The 11006-nt window shown below is 37.6% G+C and overlaps 1 protein-coding gene across 3 annotated transcripts in view; it reads left to right on the top strand.

Moving 5' to 3' along the window:
• Nucleotides 1-11006, top strand: part of f (espin protein forked) — a 112312-nt gene that overhangs the window by 47149 nt on the left and 54157 nt on the right. Inside the window, exon 1 of one of the 3 annotated variants that reach the window (XM_074105165.1) lies at nt 7600-7667. The exons of the other annotated variants lie outside the window; for them this stretch is intronic. The gene's annotated coding sequence lies outside the window, so the exon portion shown is untranslated. Of the gene's footprint in view, nt 1-7599; nt 7668-11006 lie in introns of those variants that run through there. 3 annotated transcript variants of the gene reach the window in all.

The raw sequence follows: 11006 nt of genomic DNA, 5'->3' as shown, positions 1-11006 counted from the left end.
AAATCAAACTTCTTAGCCAAAGCAATCAAAAGACAGCGGTTTATGCTGCAAATTTTCGACTCTCGCAAGGGAATCGAAACCTACAGGGTAGGTACTTTCCGTGAACTCAGAATCTTGAAATTTGGTACGAAGCAACGTCTTATAGCACAGATTGTTGCGAAGTTGACAAAAGCATTTTACTTAAATTAACAATAACAAAAATTTAATAAACTTGCCTTAAACTTTTATAAAACAGGAAATTAACGATCGCGACTATTTGTACCATCCATATTATCTTCCGATCAGCAAGAACCGCATTAGATCCTAGGTAAACTGTTTTTGTTCAGTGGACGCCGGCTTAACTGTGCGGCTAACGGACAGTGGCCAACTGCCTTAATTAGCGATTGCAATGATGCACCATGCAGAGAGAGCAGTTTATAGATACAGAGAATCTTAACGGGTTAATCTGTTTGCATAGTAACGATTCGTGTGTTGTTGAAACTCCTCAGTTTTATAACGTTTTAAACTTTCGTGATTCTCACTCATACCGACGATACGTCGTACGGACGTTGTTAGTGTTGTGTGTCCGTGTGATAGGGTGACTAAAAAAAGTGACCAAGTGCGGGTAGTTCGTGATACGAGTGCCGGTACTAGCAGTAGTACTCTAAGAACTCGCGCTGCTAGGCAGACTTGACACCCCACGCTTCAGTCTACTCGTGACCACGGCAACTGTAACGTTGCTGAAACGTCGAGGTAAATATTACTTGTGTAAAAATAGCGTGATAAGTCCCGTATATGGTATTTTGACTATGTCCTCAATTTTAGAGCGTGCTGTAGTGGACGGCCAACACTTTAACAAGCATTATCTCTTAAAATCGCCATCTTGTCTATTTACCCGATTGTTTGTGGTTATAATTATTTGTAAGACTTACTTAAAAACAATATTTTTCCTAATTAACTGTTGCCCGCAATTTCTGCGAGGGAGTCGTTCGTTGGCTTCGTGGATTCGTCTAATCTTGTTTCTACATGCAAACTTTGAATTCCCCTTTCATCCCCTTAGGTGGTGAATTTTGGAAAATCCTTTCTTAGCGGATGCATACGTCATAATAAATATCTGCGTGCTAAACTTCAGCGTGATCCGTTCAGTGGTTAAAGCTGTGTTGATAGATCAGTCAGTCAGTGACAGTGAGTAAGTATTTTTATACAAACACAAAAGCAACTAGACGTTGCTTTTAGTGTTGTGAAGCGATTATGCAATCAATTCTAATTCGTGTTCCGAAAAAAAAACGAATACAACAATGTTGCAAAAATGCAGCTGGACTGAAAATGCTGCTGGATTGCAATCCCTTCCTTTCTCTGTTGCCAGATTCGCAAGACCGATGCTTTTGAATTAGCTTCTGTCAAATTGCAGAGTAGCTCTGGTGATGTGCGCTGAGCGTAAACTATCTTAGAGCTTCACAGCCAAATGACTCTGTTAATCTTATTTTAAATCTGTAATTGCATTACATTGAATAATTACAGCAGCGTGCGTGTGTACGTCAGTCAGTGCATAAGTTATAAGTGCATTTCTAATGTCGCTCTCGCATCGGTCTGGTCAGTCACCAAAGACACAGCAGCACAGGCGCCACGCAAAAATTCGTCTGGAACAGACGCGTAGGCCTGATGATGATGAATAAAAAAATAAGTATTTACCATTGGCGTTATAATGTAAAAGTGGTTTGGTACCGTTGGGGGAGGAAAATCCTCGAGTGCTGATCATGCACCGGAAGACGCAGCATTGTCAGGCCTCCCACTAGAATGACTGGCTAAGTTCGGGGGCCGTCTTTCACCTAATAGAGGCAGGGCACAACATGCTACATTCCGTAAGCCTGATTTTCAGGCGAGAGTGGAGTAGCTATCGGTTATCGTTTGGTAATGTAGTAGGGTCTAGGGGGCTCCAATGCATCGCGGGGCCCTGGGCACGTGCCCAGTGTGCCCACAGTGCCCAGTGGGGAAGAGGGGCCTGGCTAAGTTCTTGGGAATTCGTAAGGAAATTTTAGCAAAATCTTGGAATTTAATTTCAAACACATTCACACATTTCATTTTGACGAGCGGATGGCCAAGTGGTTATAGAACCTGACTATGAAGCTTGAGGTCCTGGGTTCTAATCCCGGTCGGTGCAGATATTTGTATGAATAATAGGAATGTTTGTTAATATGTATTTAAGTATGTATTTGTCTATATAAAAGTATGTTTATCCGGTGCCTAGTATCCATAGTACTAAAAAGCTTTGCTTAGTTTGGGACTAGGTCAATTGATGTCAGGTGTCCCATGATATTTATTTATTTTATTTTATTTATTTATTTAAATGCCAGATCCAATGATTAGTGCGAGCGGAACTGTAGTTAAGAACTTGTTAAGTGTACAGTCACCTGCATTCAATATCTGCTACAGCGGAGCGTGCAAAAATATCTGACACGTCCTAGCGGCCCTAGAAATAGAGTCGTCAGATATTTATGCACGCTTTGTTGTCAGATATTGGTGCTGGCAAAAGCTGTCAGGAAATACAAGTTTGGCTTACATCTCAAATTGGGTTTATTATCCAAACATTCATTTTATTATATAGCTATTATTGCACTTTTATTGTCCAATTGTCTAGTTATTACATGTATAAACAGTCATAAAATACATATACATATAGCGTGACGAATGATATCTTACGACATAAGTATACGTAAAGGTTACGTGACTGCAAATAACTGATTTTCAGAGACGGTTTCTTTCATAGTTCATACAATTAAATAAGCCGTGCCGTGCGTGTTAAGCCGTGGTGGCCTAGTGGTTTGACCTATCGCCTCTCAAGCCGAGGGTCGTGGGTTCAAACCCCGGCTCGCACCTCTGAATTTTTCGAAATTCATGTGCGGAATTACATAAAATTTACCACGAGCTATGCGGTGAAGGAAAACATCGTGAGGAAACCTGCACGAACCTGCGAAGCAATTCAATGGTGCGTGTGAAGTTCCCAATCCGCACTGGGCCCGCGTGGGAATATGGCTGGGGTGATGATGATGATGATGACAATTAAATAGTTTTTTTTTTACATAAAACGGACCGTGACTGACCCTATCATGATGTAAAGTACAGATGAGGCCAAAGGTGTATCTCACTGGTTCAGTAACATTCACTCTAGCCTTTAAGAGCTCTTAGGTTGTATTTATCCGGAAATACCGCCGACAGCTTAGCAGTAGGTGCGCAGGTTACCTCACGCTGTTCCACTGAGAAGCTTATTTCATTCTGAATTTCATTTGACACAAAAATTTCGAAAAACTCAAATTGCGAGCCCTGAGGCTTGTTTATCGCACTGGGAATCACGTTCGTTTTCACCACTTCTTTATATCAAAGGTATAGAATGAGGGTAGAAAGAGATCTCTTCATTGCCATTAAACCAAGTCATCAAAAAGAGAAAAATTCATCGTAAAGACATACTGAAACATGGATGCAAAGAAAAACCCAGAAAAAGAGACCAGCGCTGTCCAGTGGTGGTGTAGGGGTATGGCACGCAGCACGGAATGCTGAGGACCTCGGTTCGATTCCCAGCGCTGGTCTCTTTTTCTGGGTTTTATCTGTGCATCCATGTTTTGCAGGTGGTAGGATCTCATCTTGCTCGCTAATCCTGCCGTGAAGCAGCAGTGCTTGCACTGTTGTGTTTCGGCGTGGAGAGTAAGACAGCCGGTGAAATTACTGGCACTAGAGGTATCCCATCTTAGGCCTCTAGGTTGGCAACGCATCTGCAATACCCCTGGTGTTGCAGATGTTTATGGGCGGTGGTGATCTCTTACCATCAGGAGACCCACTTGCTCGTTTGCCATCCAGTCGAATAAAAAAAAAATGTTTCAGTTTGTATTTTCGTTGGATTTCACGGGATGACCGTAGAAACAAATTTGGAGTTGAAAAATGTTTTAAAAAAATACAAATATACTCCAAAAACCAATGATAAGAGAAAAATTGTCTTCCATGCTTATTCCCTATTAGGCCTGAATCAGGTCGCGTAATTTCGGCAAAATTCCCCCCTGAAGCAAAGAGCTGGTGAAACTTATGACCCTCTTTGTCGAGTTATCTGAAAACCGATCTGTCAGTTGCAAGAGCGCCGGGCGGAGTGTGAAGATGCGCATGCGATTGCAGAACTATCCGGCTTTCTATCGGTATCATTTCGTTATTTGCGCACTTAATAATACGTTTGTAAGTAATTGTGTTATGATTATGATTGCGCTATTAATTGCGAGTTGACACGTTGTAATGTGGACTGCAACAAAGACAATAATGAATTAGCGCGCCTGCAATCAATCACATTTTTTTTTAAAGTTAAAAAGGCCATGGAAATGTTGACACAAGTCGTATACAGCCAAGTCTAATGGCCGGTATCAGATATTTTGTTGGAACTCCGGACTTTTTCTATTGGGTCTGAAATAGCTTGTGGTGTTTTCGGTGGAAAAATACACCTGCAGTTTATTTTTAATGAAAAAAGGCGGGAAAGCATAAGAAAAATATTGGAATAAAATTAAATTTTATATTATATTTTGAGAAAAAGTTTATTCTATTTCAGAATTATTCACTATTTTTGAGAAAAGCTTTATATTAGTCTCGACTGGAATAGCAATGGAAAGCTCGTCCGTTTTATACTCATACTCAGCCAGCAATTGCCTACTTCCAGGCCACGACAATAATCTACTAAACAATAGGTTTTTGTTTAAAAAATCCATTTTTAATACAAGTTTTCTTCCTGACTGTACTTGCATTATCATCCAAGCTACATTTCCGTCTCAAAATTCAAGTCGATGCCATTAACCGTTGAGGAGTTCCGTTCTGCGGAGATGATCCTGCCGGTCTACCAGGATTTTACTACCAGATTTACATAAGTATACCAAATTTCAAGTCAATCGGAACACTACAAGTGGGTCAAATTTATCTTCCAAGATTTGACCCAAACAAACAAATACATAAATAAACAGGGCAAGTTAAAGAAAAGCTATTAATTATTATTTACGTGAATAATAAATGGTTTGTAAGGGTGTCTGAACTTTTTACAGTACAGTTTCATGTCATTGATTTGATTTGGTTCTTAGGAAAGTGTAAACATACAATTAAATGTATCTAATTAAATAAATAAACATAATAATATATTAATCAGTACAAATTGTAATTTACCTTTTAGGGTAGACCGGGGACAATAGAAACACGTCATGACTGAAACAAGTCAAATTTCTCGAATCGTTTCAGTTGTCCCCGGTCTACCCTACTACAGAAGGTGCCTCTTAGCACAGGTATTTTATACTTAAAAAGAGGTGCCAACCATTGTAAAACATTGTACTTTTTGCAACCTTAATAAATAATTTTGATTTTTTTTTGAATTTTTGAGTTTAAAATAACCGGAATTTAGGAAGTCGAAATTGAATCATATTTTACGACCGCCTTGTTACGGAACCATCTAGAGTTTCCGCCATTAATAAGCTATTTAAAATACTCATATTTTGTTAATTTCGTTGTAGCAAGGCCAAAGTGTGAATTAGCGTACATTTGGTAAGTTATTGGGCAAGGTCTGAAATAGCCGTGGCTATGTTGCGAAATTTCTTCGCGCATCCAACTTATATTAGTTTTGATTTGCTTTTGAAAATTGATTTAAAAAATCGGACGAATATCAAGGAGCTTATTTTTGTAATTGTTACAAATCTAATTTAGAAAAGGTTAGTAGACGTCACAAGGGACCGAAGAGCGACAGCTTCCTCGGACAAAGAATTAGCTTGGCTTGGCTTGGCAAAGAGGAAACGCTGCCAGCATCTTTGGGACCTTGCCTAAGGGGTACCCTTTAAGTAATTTGATTTAGTTTTAGGTTTTATTTTATGTAGTTTTTAAGTTTAGGATAGTTTTATTTAATTTAATGCTTATTGTTATACTATGTTTATAAATAGTTCTATTATATAAAGTAAATTGCAATTACATGAAAATAAACGACCCACTAAATATTTTTTCATGTAAAAAGTTGCCATATGGCTCGCACCGCCAAAAAGTTATCAGATCTCATGCAGAGCCAAGCTTCTAACTCTACACGCCCTATTTATTTTTTAACACCCGACGCAAAAAGAGGGGTGTTATAAGTTTGACCGCTATGTGTGTCTGTCTGTCTGACTGTCTGTGTCTGTTTGTGTGTCAGTCTGTGACACCGTAGTTTTCTAGCGATGGTTCTTATTATGTCTGTCTATGGCGGTTACCACCTAAAATGAGCACACACACTGCGTACATTTTGCTTATCAGAGGGTCTCTATTTATAATGGATATTCATAGATGCCTACAAATTTTTACGGAACCATAGGTGCGCAAGTCCGACTCGCTCTTGGTCGGTTATTTTTATAATGTGCGTCTTAAAGTGGGGATAGGATCATGATGTAAAACTATCTATCGAGAGATAATGCTTACTTTAACACTCTACTGTCAATTTATTACATGACTTATTAATGCGGTTTTAAAATTTTACCTTTCATATGTTATTATGTAAATACTCGTAAATAATAAATTACCTATTTCAGCACCAGTAACGAAAACTTTCAAATCGATTTCACATAAATTAATACGTAGTCTCTTTTAACATGTATTAATAAACTTAGAATTAATACAAGCAAGATAACGGAGGTTTATAGCGTAAATTAAAAATAATTACATACTTGAAGGAGTGCGATAAATAAGTAACTGATGCGCGGGCGCAGTATTGTGACGAGCGGAGCGGGATGCAGATGTGCTGTATTGGCTGGAAACTTCAGAAAGTTTTTACTTCAAAGACTTGTTAGTTAATCATTTTGTCACTTAATAAATATTACTCATGCGCAAAAAACCCAAATCTTCGATTCAAATTCAACTCGACAATTCAAATATTCTTGCAAAAAATTAAAAAAAATTCAAAATTCAAATTAATTTACTTGAGAAGCGGTTACAATGGTTGTTGTTCTATAGGTCATCATCATCATCATCATCATCATCAGCCTATGTTCGTCCACTGCTGGACACACTCCACACCTTCCACTCCTTCCTTCCACCACTCCTTCTATAGGTACACAGATATAATAATTGTTCAGCGCTCTCGCCGGCGACACCAGCATGTAAATATTTTTGCACCACAAATCAGTACAATAAATTTATACATAAAATGCAAAAATACATGGAAAATAGACGGTCTTATGTTTTTTTTATCTTCGTAACTTTATTACTGTAATTTTTTAATGATTTACGGTTAATTTTATTTGATGTATTTTCTAAGTATCATGCTATTTACAGTCACGAGCGTTAATTTGTGACCCACTTAAGATCGAATATCTGTCATTTTGTATGACAATTCAAAGAATGTTTCGACGAAATGGGTCCCAAATTAACCCTCGTGACCATGCATGCATTTATCCTATAAATAAAATACATAACAAAAAATTCCAAGTTGTAGGTTTAACTTTACTTATTATAACTTGAAATCATTCCTGCGACCGCTGTCTCCGCCGCTCCCGCTCTCGCCCATCACCAAAAGCCGCCTCTAAACGCAAGTGGAGCTCCGTAGCTCTGCACCAGAGTAGTTGAGTGAGATGCTTGGCAGTGGCCTGCGCGCGAGTCGTTACGCGCACGTTTTCAGTGAAACGCGAAATTCCGAGCGATACCGCTTGTTCTGATGTTCGGTGTGTTACAGTGTGATTTAGGAATTTTGTTGTGTTATAGGAATTATGTTGCCGTTAGCTTTTGCCTGTGCGCGATTCAATTTTATTTTCGCGTTTTGTTTATTTTTCGACAACGTCTAAAAAAGTAGTTTTTTATCTATATCTGGTCTAATAAGTTTTTTGAACGTAAAAACCTACTCAAATATTTATGACCTTACGCCGGGATATAATTCGTCATACAAATATTTACCTCATCGGGATTAGAACGTGTAGTCCGCTACTTTGTAGAAGGGTACACCTGCCAACTAAAAACATCCGTTATTTGAAAAACAAGGTTACCTATTTAGTGTAGTAGAGATTTCATATGATTATGATGTTATGTTATGCCCCAATTATTCTAATTACTATCTTCTCTAACAGAGGCTATTTTTATCCCGCTTAAAATTCAACGTTTCCAACTTCCCACGGGACGCGAAGTTCAAAGCTAGCATGTTTATATTTTCAACTAAGTAACTTTTTTCCACAACTTCGTCTGTAGCTTGGAAAACTTCATACATGGCCAAGATAAAATATAGCATACGTTACTTGATGATAATATATAGCTTTCGAAAGATGAAAGATTTTTAAAAATCGGCTTAGTAATGTTGAGTTTAATAATTACAGAAAAAAATGCAAATCAATCTTTTTTAAAAGCAAAGAAAAATAAAACAGACTTACTTATTCTAAGACTAAAAACATATATTTAGGTACATATTTGCAGGTGGTAGGACCTTGTGCAAGGTCCGCCCGGATTGCTACCACCATCTTGCTCGCTAATCCTGCCGTGAAGCAGCAGTGCTTGCATGCACTGTTGTGTTTCGGCGTGGAGAGCAATTACTGGCATTTGAGGTATCCCATCTTAGGCCTCTAGGTTGGCAACGCATCTGCAATACCACTGGTGTTGCAGATGTTTAAAGGCGGTGGTGATCTCTTACCATCAGGAGACCCACTTGCTCGTTTGCCATCCAGTCGAATAAAAAAATATATCTTTAGGAACTATCGGGCAGGGTGCCCATAAGGCTGGCTGCGTTTCCTCGTTGTATGGCAATGCCAATACGTTGACCGAGGAAAGAGCCAGCCCTATGGTTGTATGTGATCGGACATATTTTCTTATGCATAATGAGCATTTCTCATTTTTGTGCACACAGTCACTTCCACGGATGTCATTAACGTGGATGTAATTACGCTTTCTATTATTTCCAAAAAGTAATAATATAATGTTGGATTGAAAAATTACCTATATTTATGATAACGACTCAGCATAAGATTAACGTTTTTATTTTAATTTTAAAAAGAGTTATTGGCATCCACAGTAGTGATATCCATGGAAGTGACTGTGTGCACAAAAATGAGAATTAAGTACCCTAATATTGAATATTATTAAACGGCTGTTATATTTTCAACAAAATTTGGAACATGGATCAATTTTGGAGGAAAATGTGGAGGTTTTTGGGTGCGAAAAATCAATCTACATAGCCTGGTCTAGGAAAATTAGTGTTTTTAAGTTCTAGCGTGAGCGAAGCTCGGTTGTCCAGTTATACATATTAATTGTAGTGTAGGGCAAGTACACATACATGTACTCTTATGGCCTTGACATGAACCATAACAATACCTTTTGTAATAATAATATCGGTGAATATTAATGCGTGATGAAGGGTGGAGATCAAAACAATTGCTCATTGTCTGCGACCTATATATAGTTATATATAACTTCTCACTTGGCCTACATTTTATCTAGATCATCTGGTCCGACTCTAATCGTCTTCCTGTACCGTAAGGCCATATTTAATATACCTTAATGAACTGTGCAATATACAACAATATGACGGGAACAATAAGAGTTTTTAATAGTTCTCGGTTAAATGACTAAATATTTTAAGGTCGTGGGTGAACAACGTTTGTCTCAGTTCATTGGGACCTCCGTAAAGTAACGCTTGATTTAATAAATTATTATCTTCTATATGATAAATTTATGTGTGCATGTATTTTGTTCCTTTGCGCTAAAATACTTAGCTGAACTATGTAAATTGCTGAACATCTGGAAAAACATAAGCTACTTTTTTTCTTGGAATTCACACGGGATCGACGTAAAATCTCAAAATGTCAATTGCTAGGACAAGATACATGAAATTTGGCATGTTTTTTATCCAACATTAGTCAAATCCACTGTCCATTTTAGATTTTTTTGCAGTTTTTTGTAAAATCCCGAAATTTCCTTTCAACTGCTAAACACAATACGCATATTATGACTAACAACATTATATTGATAAACTAAATTTCTCTTTGATTCATTATCCTACTACAATCAACTTAACTTCGCAGTTCTATACAAAGAACAAAACTGCCATCGGACGTCTTTACATTTGGTACAGAACCCTGACTGTGCGAATACCGACCAACTTCAAAAAAGGAGGAGGTTCTCAATCTGCCTGTATGCTTTTTAATTCAACGCTGAGTAAATAATGTCTTAAGTAAGTTACCGAAAGTGAAACAAAAGAACGATTATAAAGTATTTGAATCTCTTTAAATTAACATATTTACGCGTTCACTCTCGAATTTGGAGAAAAGTAAAGCTAATGCACTGCTTTGCATTAAGTTTCTATTAAACGTACTAACACATTTATTATACGTGTAAGTTTGATAGCATTTCTGTTTATATGTTTACATAAAACATTTTCTCCTTTTAGCGCCAATAAACGTTGTATTAGTTGGTAATTGTTCACCATAGAGTCCGTAGCGTTTATCTTTATCTTTTGAAGAAAGTCATTTCCATGTGTGTAACATCTACTTATTTATTTGTACTTACATTGAAACGAAAAGAATAACACAGCAATTAAAATAAAGTTAACCTAAACGTAAGCTACCTGCATAAAAAAGACAATTAATAATAATGGAATAGATAATAAGCGTTAAATAACAAAAAAATAAGACTAAGAACTTACATAAAATTAAACTAAAACAAATGATTTAAATCAGATCCCTTAGGCAAGGTTCCCAAGATGCTAGCAGCGTTCCCTTTTTGAATTGCTAGGCTAACTCTTTGTCCGCGGAAGCTGCCAGCTCTTCGGTCCCCTGTGACATCTATATACTATTTGACCTCTTCGATATTTCTCTGTAACATATATTTCTCAAGGCTTAAAAATCCTTTGTTCAGGTTTTCACTGTTCAGTCAAGCTATCCATCCATCTGCTGCAAAAATCCAGATTAATAATTATAAAATACCTCGTATCTTCTTCTTCTTGGTCGTCACACTCTTGGCAGAGTGGTCGTGGTAGTCACATCAGGGGTGGTGGCAAGCTTTATAATCCGTCGCCATTCCTC

Source organism: Choristoneura fumiferana, chromosome 23 (genome assembly GCF_025370935.1).
Source record: "Choristoneura fumiferana chromosome 23, NRCan_CFum_1, whole genome shotgun sequence".
Lineage (NCBI taxonomy): Eukaryota > Metazoa > Arthropoda > Insecta > Lepidoptera > Tortricidae > Choristoneura > Choristoneura fumiferana.
This window is presented reverse-complemented; position numbering and strand designations above follow the sequence as displayed.